Here is a 13,780-nt window from a genome sequence, read left to right on the forward strand (position 1 = left end):
TCCTAATGACTTCATCCTCACAGCTGTGCCAAACCCTTTCTGTCATGTCATGGTTTTTTTTTCCCCACCTGCCTTTGTGATTGCATTGCTTCCTTAGGGAGTTAAGAAATATGGCAGAGGGACAAAACCTTTTCCGCAAGCAAATCTCTCACTGCCCCACCTGGAAATTTGTTCAAGCAAACTAGGAGAGATTTGACCTGTGTACGGAAGAGGGGGAAGGGAGCAGCCCCTGTGGTTATCAGAACCGATCTTTACTGCTGGGTAACAACTAAGCAACGAAGCAAAAGCCACTGGAGTTTAAAGAGGAAGCGGAGTCAAAGGTCACCAGGCTGACCTAGAAATTTGTTGTCAGAACCTTGAGAACAGGGAGGAAGGTTGTATGAGCTGACTGTAGCAATAACCTGAAGGGGCTGGTGGAGCTGAGGCTGTCATGTAGCTGCGGTGGATGATGAGGGATCAGAGACCTACTGGTGATGAGACGTAGCCCACCTTGGAGTGTGCTGTCAGTCCTTATGTGAAGATATACAGCACTTCAGTCATCTGAGGGAGCTGGAGGGAAAGGGAAGTCAGAATATCTGTTTCCAGAACTGGCCTAAAGGAGCAGGAAGGTCCAGGAGTGAGAAGTCCTGAAGAGCTGGTCCTGGACTGAACCCCACCAGCAGCTTTCTGGCATCTGTGAAGTTGTCCTTAAGCCACTGGAAGGCACCCAAAGCTGCTCCATGAATGCAGTGCAAAACCATCTTTAAAATATCTCCCAGTACAGCTATGGATCTGCACCTCTGGGCACATGGACTCCTTTGGCCCTGAGGTTTCCCCTCTTGCAGCATGAAGATCTCCATTCCCCACACTACAGGCTAGCCCCAAAGTCCTTAGTTCCAGGACTAGTAGTTTTGTTTAAATACAGGTTCTTTCTAAGCAAGCAGAGACTGCTGATCTCCCTGACTGAGTGTGTGCAGCTGCCTCCAGTCCTGAACTTTCTCTGCTGTTTCCCACTGGACTGAGCAGAGTTCACACTCGATTGAACTCATGACTGTGTCAACCCAGAGGGCATGAAGATCAGGGCAAAGGTGAGCAGAATGCACAAGAATGAGGCAGAGACCTTTGGGACAAAGAGTTCCCCACCCGTGGGGCCATCACTGCATGGACCCTGATGCCAGGGCTGGATGGAATATGCTGCACCATCTCCCTGTTGGAAAGCAGACACATTCTTTTGCTTCTGCCTCTCTGCTCAGTGCCAGCTCTGCAACGTGCCTGCTAAATAAAGTTAGCCCTATCAAGGCCGAGCGCGTTCCTGCCTGTCAACTCGATCCACCATACATGGCACCAGACCTGTTTTATCAACCCCTGGAGCTGTGGGAGGCAGCTGAAACCCATGAGCTGTGGCTGGAAGGGATGGCATGTTGGGCAGCTCAGAAATAGGAAGAGCTGGATGGTCAGACTCCAACACGAGTGAGGCAGACAAAGCCCAGAACCCCTGCTGGGAGGATGAACAATGCAAACAGTGGATGCTTACATCTAAAGAAGAGATTTTTTCCGAGTCACGGCAGAGGAATGTGTTTTAGGCAGCTGGCTTTTGGCCTTCTGTTTTGTTTGTTTCTCCAAAGACAAAAACAAAAGTGATGCCATATCAAAGTGCAGCAGGAAGCAGCCAGGAAGGGGACAACAGCACAGTGATGAAGTTCAGGCAGCCGAGCACGAATGCTCCTGCCCAGCCTGCTAAAGCAGTAGACAACTACCTAGGCAGCCGCTTAGTACAGCCTGGGGAGTTTTCCACATGGAAAGTACCTGCTGGGCTTCGGGATGCCCCACACAGCCCATGGAGTGCTCAGGATTTGCTGGTTTCTTTGATAACCCCAGCACAGGAACAGACCCCCCAGTGACATGAGCCTGTACCATGGCTGTGCTCACACTGACGCAGCCCGAGAGCCACGAGGCTGCTGCCTGATTTTCACTTTGCCTACAAGGGAAATGAGGAAGTGATCTGGTGAGGGGTTTCCACGTGAGGGACTTCCAGTGCGAGGACGGCGCTGCCCACACAGGGAAGGGCCGCTTCAGGCTGGGTGCTCTGCTCACAGAATGCCTCTGCTGAGTCTGGGCAGAGGCTGAGTGCTGTTATAATTAGAGCCGAGGTGCCAGGCCGCTCGTTTGCAGCCCCTGTTATTTTTATTACACGACTTTCTGTGCGTTGCATTCATCCAAAGTGCATCAGTGTCTGCTTTCAGGGTGTAGGAGAACTTCACGCCAGGAGCACCCACAAAGGATCAGAACCAGAAGGCAGAGGGAAAGGACCTCATATGTGCCCCAATCCAGAGAGATTAAGTCAACTTCTTGAACAGTTACGGGTCAGAGGCACTTAGTTCTGTCAAACCACTCCAAGGGCATCTTCCTAATGAGTAACCAGTTATTAGAAATTGCAGATGTACAGTAAGGGGCTGGCGCAGGGAGGGTTACTCAATTTTATCGTCAGCTGTCCTGACCTTCAAGGAAAGAACCTAGAGCACTGTGCAGTTGCCATAAATACTTACTCCATGACAAAGGGCGTCAGAAATGCGAGCTATTGACTGCAGGCTTCACCAGAAGGAAACCTTACACCTTTCAGCCAGGGAGCTGTAAAGACCAGTGAGTTTTACTGTGGTGTGATAGGCTGAGATGTTAGAGGGCAGGCAGTGCAGCTCACATGGGGCACACTAACACCAGCTTGTATGAAAGAAGTGTTTTCTTTCTGAATGATACAGAACTGCCTGTCTCACTGCTGGGTTCTGGAGGCAACCCAAGGGCTGGGCAGTCCATGGGGAGTGGGCCAACACATGCTGGGCTGTGTCAGGGGCTGCGTGGGCACATTGCCTACCCACAGACACCCCTTAGCTGCACGGACTTTTGGTCTGAGCCATGAGCAGCGCACAATGAGCTGAGAATCGAGGTGTAACACTGCACTTCTTACCGAGCACGTGAGTTTTGTTGGTGCAAAGTGAGACCTCCTCACCTGGTGCGGGTGGGATTTTACATCCTTGCGTCCCAAAGCTTTTCCTTCTGTTCCCCTGCTGAGAGCACACGATCTGCTCTGGGCTGCCCTGCTCCTTGTTTGTGCAGCATTACAACACCCTGTGCAAACAAACAGTCCAACTTCGGGTGAAACAGACATCTCAGATAAATCCCATGCGTGGGATGAATCACGCTGGTGTCGCAATCAGTGATATCATGGGTAAAGATGACCCGAAGAAGGGGAGTTTGAGAACCTTCCATCACTGCTTGTTTGCTGAGTTACAAACAAAGCCTCCTGATGGCCTTGTGCTGGCTTAGCAAGCTGTGCCCACCTGCTCTGATGATGCCCGTAGCCTTAGATCAGAGTTGCACTGAGCATCTGCCCCTCTGCCCACCTCTGCCCACCTCTGGGGCAGATCTTGTCTTGTAAAGATAGCTCCTCACCTTCAGATGACATCATTATAAGGCAAAAATCCTGGTGCTGGGCACTCTGTAAGCTCAAACACAGGTGGATGCGGTTGCTCAAGGTGGCATGGCATCAAGCATGGACATCGGTGGATGCGTTGAGATATCCCACTGGTTTCCTTAGGAGGAGGTAATCAGTCCCAGGGACTGTGCAACTGCTCTGCCTCTGCTCTGCAAACACAGCCTGTTGTCCATACACCAGTGCCTGCATTCCTATGGTTTGCATGCATGTTGTAAATAAACACGTGGTGACTCCCAGCTGATAAGCTTGGAGAAACACAGGGCAGAGTTATGTAAAGCTGGCACAGCCATCACCTGTGCACCAGTACAGCCACAGCACAGCCATGTGTCATTCTGAAGCACAGCTTGAAGCTGCTGGAACAGGAGGCCTATAGGCAACCATGTCACAGTCCAGCAAAAATCCTTGCACAGGCAATAGAATTGCAATGCCAGACCTGGAAAGGCTTCAAATCAAAAAATTCTTGCTTGTAGCTCATCTCAATTCCCAGAGATGCAGACAAGTCTTCACACCCACAGCGTGAGCACCTCAGAGCTGGCTACCAGACCTTCAGCTCTGAACGCCTAGGCAGGAGTGAAGCTCTTCCATCCAGATCTGGAGTCTGATTCCTCCCATGATTGTGTTAGCCACAAATGCCCAGCACAGCACACCCTGTCACAGGCAGAGCCAGCCCTTCATCCCTGCAGCCCATCTCCCTGCAGGACTGCCTGGCACCACTGGTGAAGCAAGCTGTGTGTGACTGGATGGCTGATTCATGCTGGGACACTGGGCTATTTTCTTGTCCCCACACACGGTGTCATCCAGCACAAGAGGGCTGTGAAAGCTTCTTTGCATTCTCAAGACTCTCCTACCCTGGTCTGTTACTCTACAGGGGAGGTGAGCTGGTAGACTGTATGATGCTCTTAATTAAGGTTGGAAAATAAGACCATCTAATCCAACCATCCGCCTACCAACAGTACTGACCACTAAGCTGTGTCCCTGAGAACCACTTCTTCATGTTTCCTGAACACCTCCAGGGATGGTGGGCCACCCTAAAGGAGCATTTCAGACATAGACACATTATCCCCCAACTTGATCCTTGGGTTCCTGGGACATGCTCAGCACTGCATATGGGGTTCTAGCATTGCCACCTCATGCAGACAGCACAAGAAGCTTCTCACCAGCCAACGGCACACCACATCCTGACATACATCTGAGAGGACAGGGTTGGGATGTTAGAGAAAAAAGAGCCACAGAAACCAGCGTGGAGCAGCCACTCAGGGAGCAACACAGCAGCAGACCAAACACTTGGATGCCTGGCACACAAGAACCACTGAACAATGTGAGCCTGGGAGCCACCTGAGGGCATGTCTGAGCACCTGAGTGCTATAAAGCAAGGATTCTAGTCCCTGTTGAACTGTCTTCCTCTAGCACAGGCCAGTGATAACAAGTGATCAGTGATTTTCAGGTTGTAACAGAGGAGGTGTTGGCTTGCTTTATTGCAACTCCTACAGAATGGTGCTGCAGGCTAAAAACCACCTGGCAGTCCTCTTGTGCAGATTTGTCCTCAGATTTTCTCCTTACATCCACCTCATTCTTGGAGTTAATTATTCCCCTAGCTGTGCTAGGCAGATTAGTGAGCATTTATTTCTATCCATCCCTGAAGAAAGCGGCACTGCCAAGCACCAAGCCTGCAAACACAGCCAGCAGCAGGCCCCCTGTGCAGGCACGGTTCCACTCCGAGCTGCTGTGGCCACAGTGGGCTGAGCTTACTGAGAAGGCAGTGGCTAAGGAGAGATGTGATCCTGGAGGCTTTGTCTGGTTCTCATTAAGACACAATGAGGGCTTGGTGGGGAAGGCAGCCTGCTTGCTTTACTTGGAGGTGTGTGAGCAGCACAAAGCCACAGTGGTTCAGCAATGTCTGGGGCCACAGCAACCATTCAACTGCTGTCCCATGGTTTGAGTGAAAACCTGGGTTAAACAAAGTCACCACTTATCTCGAGATGAACTAACCAAAGGTGAGAAAATAAGCAATGTTCTCACACAACAGAGCTGTGCAGAGCCCCACATTGTGCCAAGTGCTGTCACCTGGAAGCCCAAGGGCCACTCATCCCTGTCTCTCATTCAGACCAACACCAGATGCTTCCCAACTAGATGCAAGAGCCCCAGCCTGCCTGCCAGGCTTTAAGAACCAGGATTAAGGCACCCCCATCTCATGAAATTCATGGCCTCGCCAAATTCTGGTGGCAGTGAGACAGGCATAAGTAAGCTCAGCTTTGTGGTGGTTAAACTGATTTGCTCCACAGCCAGCCATCCTTTTGTTAAGATCTCTCATACTGTGGAAACAAGTCCCAGAGAGGCTGAGGATGCTGGGAACAGGAGGTTCTCCCCAGCTGCCATACAGTGCATTCCTGGGTAGGTCTTTGTGGCCACCGATTGCGCTAGAAGCATCGCCGTGCCCTGTGACATATGGCATTTGAAGCCTTCTTTGAAATAAAACCAAAGAAGAGTTAAAAATAGGCCAGCCTTGATAAAGTTGATTCACCCCTGCTGTTGCACTGAATGTTGTTGGAGAATTGCTCCACGCAGGGAACAATTCAGAAGAGTCTCGATGAAGAAAGCCTTGTGACGAGGAAGGCTCATCTGCTTCCCTTCAGAGCAGCTGCACCCTGCCAAGGACAGATGCACTCGGCACATTTGTGGGGATGGCTCATACATAGTAAACGAGCAACTCATTCAATAACCACACATTTGTGAGACAGTTTCTAATTGAACCCTTCCTGCAAGCAAAGATAACAGCGGCCCTCCGTGTTCTCACCGTGGCTACGTGACAGCAGCGGCCTTTTGCCATCTGCATGGTGCATGGATGTGCCGAGCTGACGTGACAGCCCCAGGGTGCCCTGCCCTTCCCCTGCCTGACTGCAGAGATCTTGCACGAATGAGACTTCTCAGCTGTGTGGGATGCAGACTGCATGGCTGTGCCCATGCTTCCCCAAGCAAGAAGCAGCCAGGGCACAGGGCGTCTCCAGGCCAGCTGATATTTAGGGGATTTGGGAAAGAAGAGAGGATAGTGAAGGGTATTAGGGGTTGTTGCAATAGAGGCAAGTGTGAGGGAAGCTGGACTTCACTCCTCCAAGCCTCACAGCAATATGTCCTGGCTGGTGACAGCTTGCACTGAGGGCCTCCTTTCTTCTCCATGGGTATCACATAGTAGTCAGCTCTGCTGTGTGCAATGTGGAGCAGTCCCAGACTAACTGCAGCAGCACAGTGCTGAGAGAAGCTTTGGTTTGGGTCCCATTGGCACCCAGAGGCTTTTCCTTGTTCCACGTCCCCTTTTCACCCTGGTGAGACCATCCCACCTCCCAGCACAGACTGCTCCCCAGCTCAGGACTCTGCCATGCAGGCACATGGCTGGCAGGACAGACCTAATTACTGAAACCAAGCTCATGAAAGGACGAAAAGCCCAGACCACTAGTAGACTTGAGACCTGCTGCCTGCCTCCATGCACCGTTACCTCATCCCAGGGTACACCAGACCCTGGGCAATCTGCCCACTCTCAGGGCAGCACACATCCCTCCTCCATCATCTTGGGCAGAGCAGTGAAGAGGGGAAAGGCCAGACTGATTGCCACAACTTTCCATGCTTTTCCAGAAAGATCAGTCAGCAGAGGAGCCCTGCTAGAGTTCCCCTACTCCTGAAACTGTTTTCTTTCTTCCAGCTGGTGATGACCTACATAGTAAGCAGGTCACTGGAACATGAGAGGCTTTTTTTCTGAGGCAGAGAAGAAAAGCCAAGCAATTCCCCCACTGTGCTTGCTTCCGAGGACAAAGCAAAATGGTGCTTCCCAGGGGTCTCATTCAGCCTGACAGCTAACTCTTCCTATCTGAAAGCACTGGGAACTGCTGGGGTCCCACCGGGGAGACCATTGGACCCTGCATGGAACATCAGGCTGGTTGAGGACTGGCTCCATAGGGGGGGATGAAAAGAGCCTCGGGGAGCACAAGCCCTCACATGAGCAGCAAATGTGCCATGAGCAGCCCTATGCACATGGCTGGGAGCCCACACTGCATGAGATTCAATCTGCTGCACACAATGAGCTCTCATCAATTTGAAGGAAAGGAAGGAAAGAGCAGGAGAATGTAGAGGAGACAAGGTGCCAGCATGGAGCAATCCATGCCCAGCTGAAGGAAGGGATTTGCTTTAGCAAACCGCTGAGTTATTCCCATCTGGAACAATGCTCTGCCTGAAGATCTGGCAGGTAACAAGAGGGTTAGCAGAGCTTGACTTTCTCAGTCTCTAGACAGTTCTGCTCCTTTACTGCTAAAGGCTTGCTGCAATGATGCACAAGCTAGAAATGAGGAGGAGCTGAGTACCTCTGAGAGATGGAAAACCTTGGGAGACCCGTTCAGCAACAGCGTGGTTTAGGATCTGGTAGCACAGGACTGGATGGTCCCAAACCATTTTTCTCACCTTTTTCCCCCACCTTGCAGCTGATCTCTGCCCACCCTCAGCCCCCTGCTCCTAAATGAAAACAATACTATGAAAGATGTAGGCCAGCAGCTCTAATCCCCAGACCTGGTGCACCATGGGCAAGAAGCTTGCAGTTACCTACCCAAAGGTAATGTGTGTGTCTGTTAGGGAAATGGATGTAACGGGAGCCCAGCTGGAGCTCAGCACAGTGCTGTCAGGGTGCACAGAGCCAGTAACCAGAGCAGAGCAGGAGAAGAAACTCCATCAAGCAGGCTGGCAGCTCCGGGAGCTCCAGGAACAATAGCACCAGCTCAGTAAGTAGGTCATAGTTGTGATCCTTAATTAATCCTGAAGAGACCCCCATCTGCCATGGGGAAGATGACAGATAAGGCAGCTCATTAAGCCAACAGGCAGAGGGAATGACACAGCCCAGCCTAACCCCCAGAGATAGCAGGACCAATCCTATATGGTGGCAGTGGCTGCTCTGCCCAGCCTGTTCCCGGCCAGTGGGTGCTCCAGGCTGTCCCTGTCCCCTATGAGGAAGCCACCACCCAAACCACAGCAGTGTAAGCCTGTCACAGGGGAGAGTCTGGAGCAAAACCAGCCCAGGGGCAGGCAGAGCTGGGCTCCAACTGCAGAGAATACTGAGTGATTCCCAGCCACCGTGCAGTGCTCACCCTGACCCCAGCCCTCCCCACACCTGGTGCTGCAGGCAGCCAACATCAGCAGGGAGAGCAAAACCGAGCAGGGCTTCATGCAGGGCAGGTACATCAAAAATAGTTCTCTCAAAGGAGGGATGTGTGACTAATAAGCCCCAAGCTGGCAATAGTGGTAGATGGGGGCAGCTTAGTGCCAAGGCCACATCTGCAGAAGCCCTTATTAAGGTGTCACTTATGCTTGCTGCCACCCCCAAAGGCATTGTGCTCAGCACTGTGAACAACTGACAGCGTGCCAGAGCTCAGATGTAGCTGCATATGATTCAACCTGAACAAGAAGCAAGCAGAAAAGCTGCCAAATAGATATAAAACAATATTTCTACCCAAAGAAATTTTGACTAACGGAGGAGCTGAGCTCCAGCCATATGCATCACCACTCTGCTGTGCACTGTTCCCCTGATCCAAGTGCAGCTGGGTGAGGGACTGCAGTGCCACAAGGTTGGTCCATGAAAACCAGGTCACTGGCTAACAAGCACAGGAGATAGTGCAAGGACTTTGGGAAGTATGTACTGAAATCACTTCGTCCAATTAAGACACAAGCTTAGAAAACAGTTCTGGTTTATTTCCTCTTGTAATTGGAGCTTTAAATCTCAATTACTTGCTCAAAGTCTCATCATCCTTCATGGTAAATACATCTTCACAGAGAGATTGCTGTGAAGGAGATGCGGTTTTGGGAACCAAGCTGAAGGAAACGTGAAAGGTCATCACTTTTTGGAGGCAGCAGTGCAGCCAGCACAGGCAGTACGGGGTGAGCTGCAACCCCAAAGGCTCACAGGGGAACCCAGAGCTCATCCCCTCCTTCCTGCTGCAGTTCAGCAGCACACTCCTTTGCTGTGCCTTCTCCCTGTCCCACCAGCCAAAGTGCAACTCCAGGTGCTGTGCAAGACCTTCTGGAATGGAATGGAATGGAATGGAATGGAATGGAATGGAATGGAATGGAACTGAATGGCTTTCCGCTGGAATAAGCCTTTAAAGATCATCGATTCCAACTATCAGACTCCTGCCCAAAGCTGACACATATCATTAAGAGCACTATCCAAATTATTCTCTTAAGCATGGACAGGCATGAAGCATCAACCACTTCTCTAGGAAGCCTTTTCCAGTGACCGATTACCTTCTCAATAAAGAAGTTTTTCCTAATATCCACTAATTATGATCCTAATATCCACGGATAGGCACCACTTCAGCCCTAGCATCTCAGTAATAGCAATGTGCATTTTGTTAGTGCTGCTGTTGTCTGTAGAGAGCCAGTTACCTGTCACCCAAATTTCCTCCCCATGTACAGGCAGCACCCCTCCCGACCAGATTCACTCACAGCTCGGTCCCTTCTCTCTGTTTGAGCCAGGAGAAAAGCTTAAATGGATGGGTCAGCCTTTATCAGTGCTGAGTGGGGTGTCTCGGGAGGGATCTGCACTGTTATTGATTTAAATACACAGACATATAAACAGCACGTCACCAAATTTCACACTAGGAGCAGGATGCAACATTTTAAGAACGTGAACTGCAATCTGTGGGGTTTTTTAAGTTCAACTTTGAAGCACAGACTTGCCAAGATCAGAGGTCTTCAAAAGTCACACAGCATCACAGCCATACTCATGCTCTACTAGGAGCTTGTGGGATGGCAGCAGGAATCCTTGGGCAAAGTGCTGCAAGTCCAAAGAGAATAGATTTTCTGATGTACATAACAGCTCCCTGGGATAAAACAAGGTTCTATGTGAAACCACAGCACAAATGTTGATTAAATGATCCATCGCTAAGCCAGCAGCACACACAGCTCCCCAGCCTCCCGTAGTTTTCCCCTACAATCATTTCAACGTGGGAAATTGGACGTGAAAGTAAAGAGAATGACTTAACTGTGTTTTGATTTTTGCCATTCCGTAGCTGGTGCTTTTCAACTTCTTCGTTGCACAACGTTTGCACTTCCATCTCTTTCGAGGACGTTTCCTAGAATCAGTTGTTATCTTCCCTCACCCAGGGCTGGAGCAATGGATAGTTACAAGAGAAACCACATGCATCTCATCCCAAGAAGTGGAGCAGCTCCTGAAAGAAGACATTCAAGACTCCGACCATCACCACCACCAAGCCAACACCCAACAAGGTTTGGTTTGCTCGGAACACCAAGTCAGAGACTTCAAAAGCTTGCTCCACCAAGCCTTCTAACACCACAGATTCCAGCTGGAATGGACTTCAAACCTCCCAAAAATCATCAGGTCAAATAACCAATACACAGAAAAGGTTGGCTGGGTCACAGTACACCATGAAACCTCCCATCCCCAGCTCTCCTGGCTCAGTGGTACTTCTCCCAGTGTGGGCACTGCCACCTGGCAGGCAGACTGGCCTGGGAGCCTTGGAAGCAGAGCCCAGAGCTTTGCGTGACTAAGCTTGTTTGTAAGATAATGCAAACAGAGCATTGGCCAGCTTTTTGGTAGGCTCGGTACAAAGGCAAAGGAGGAGTGCAAGCCTTTGCACTGTGATAACCTGAATATATCGCAGAGTTTCTCTGGATCGCAGCTCACAATTTGGAGATATGATAATTTCCTTCCTTCTTACTTCAGTGCTGGCTCCTTCTCCTCTATTGCTGACATTCTTCTCACTTTAATACCCTATCAGTGTCTTCTAGCCTATCCTCAATCTTCAGAGGAAAAATAAGTATTGCACCCCAAAGGTTAAGCAACCAGAGCTATTGCAAAGGAGCAGAGCAAGCCCCGTGGGCAGGAGGAACCTCCACTTACATTGGGAGATGGACAGATTTGGATAAGAAGAGCATAAGCCATCAATAAGTAGTGTGGCAGGAAGGTGTGCTTCACCATCTCAAGGTGACAGCCTTTTTAAGCCGCATCATTTCTGTCTGCCCAAAAGATGCCCTGGGATGTCACAGATGTCAAAGAGGTGATACACACGGGATGAGGAGGACAGAACACACAGCGTCCTCAATTTCCAGCAACCTTCTAGAAGCCTTGACATTGACATTGCTTTAGAAGAAACAGCCCCAAAGCCCCATCGAGGCATTTCCATTACTCTGTACCGATTTCTTGTATTCAAGGACCTTTCCAGTCCCATCTGTGCTCTGACCCTTCATGCCAATGCCCACAGGTGCAGGCAGTGGCTGTAGCTCACTAGTGCTGCACGGTGTAGCAAAGATGCTCTATGCAAGTGTGAGCTGAGTGTCTCTCATCAGATACAGAAGTCACACACACCTTTCTCTCCTCTACCAACTGTCCTTCCAATAGAAACCCAGGTTAAAGAGAGCTGGAGAAGGCTGTGACTTCAGAGCAAAGTCTTTTCCCTGCCCTCTCACCTCTGTCCTTCCATCCCAGCCCCTAACACAAGGATTGCTCAGGCACTTGGTCTTGGAGAGAAGTGAGATTTCCTCTTCTGCCATGTGAGAAACACATGGACTGCACTGGATCCAAACGGGGAAAATCTGCTAAAGAAATTCAGCACAGGAGGAATTTTTGCTATGCAGCTACTCTCACAACCCTCGAATTTTGCCTTAAAAGGTAAAGTAAGTTCTCTAAGAATTGCTGTTCTCAGCGCTGGAGGTGGAATTCCCAATCTGAGCCTGGAATTTGAGCCTGGATTTAATCCAGATGTCAAGATCACATCGACTCCCTTAGAAAATTCAGATCTCAATATAGAGCGTGGCTTGTGCGTGGGGAGAGGGGGTTGTTTTTCTGGCTTACCCTCTCATGATACTGACTGGGTGGGAAAAAAAGAAGGAATGTGCACAGCTCTGGGTGGGGAAGTGGGAAAAGGGGATTAAATGCTGCTAGCAGTACAGTTATGCACTTCAGATAGCACAGACTGAGTACAGAGAGGCTTTGGCTCTTGTTTTGCTCACAGAGTATCTAAATGATCCCTAAAAAGCACAAAACCCATTAAAATTCTAAGAAAGGAGCTATCTGTTGACAGATGTGGGACTGAGCAGAGCAAATGTATTCTGCATCAAATGTTGCTTTTGGGAATTCTGGGAAGACTTGCTCAACAAATGAGAGATAGGAGGGAAGTGCCAAAGCTAACTTGCACCTGAGCCTGGTTGGCAAACCAGCAGCATGAAAGGGAGCATCTTCCACAGCAGCTCTTCATGGATAGCTGCAGAAATCAGTCAGGCTATGGAAGCCAGGGATCAGCTCTCTGTTCTCCATTCAGCCCAAAGGTGCTGTCCCAAACTCTTCTTTCTGGAGTGTGGCAAAGGGAAGTTGCGTGGCAATCCAAGCCAGCTTCTCCTTAGCCCTGTAGGGTGATAGTAATACGTTGCCACACTTAAATACCATGTAACTAATCCATTGAAACCCTAAGAAGTTTTAGTTAATGGCAGCTTTGTTAGTATTCGCTTCACTTCTGACAGGTAAGGTCTGGCAATAAGGTCAGTATTGAACAGACACCCTTTCCCTTTTCCACTGCATTTACCCCCTTTTCGTTGGTCCTGGAGCTCAAAATAATCTCTGTGCACTGACAAGGACACATTCCTTCAGCAGCTCTCCAAGACAGGGGTCAAGTTAATGTCATTCCATGGCCGTTTAGCTCTGCGCAACTCCTGTCTCGCACAAGGTTAAAGAAATACGCCAAAACCAAGCTCTAAAGAAGGGTTATAATCACATCTGATTAATAGCACAGATTGCAAGGGAGCCTGACAGCAAAGCTGAGAGCTGTGCTTCACTGGGAGACCTCTGTGCCATAGCCAAGGCTGCCGCCTCAGCTTCCAACCTTGAATCAAGTTCGAGTAGAACACAGATGCTCTCCAAGCTTCAAACTTGACTCTCACTCTTGAATACAAAACATACAATACAAAGAGCTTCTGAATCCCAGCGGCAGAGCAGACTAACACACTTCATCCCTCCACCTTGCAACACGCTGAGGTTCTGCTATTAAGATAAGAAGGATAAAGCAGCATTATCAGATTGTTGTGGGACTGAACCTGCTGCAGCAGGTGTCCACGGGGATGAGCTCTGTGTAACACAAACCCCTGGGGGCTGGGGAAGGCACAGACAGCAGACAGCCCAAGGTTTTGCAAGATGGGGAAGAAATACATCATTGCCTTTCTCCTCCCACACCTCAGCAGTCAGCGTATCCCTTACAGCAGCAGCACTGGGATGGCCACATCTACACAGAGCTCCTTCTCTCATTACCCCCTGTAAGCATTCTTTGA

This window comes from Lagopus muta, chromosome 11, assembly GCF_023343835.1.
Source record: "Lagopus muta isolate bLagMut1 chromosome 11, bLagMut1 primary, whole genome shotgun sequence".
NCBI lineage: Eukaryota > Metazoa > Chordata > Aves > Galliformes > Phasianidae > Lagopus > Lagopus muta.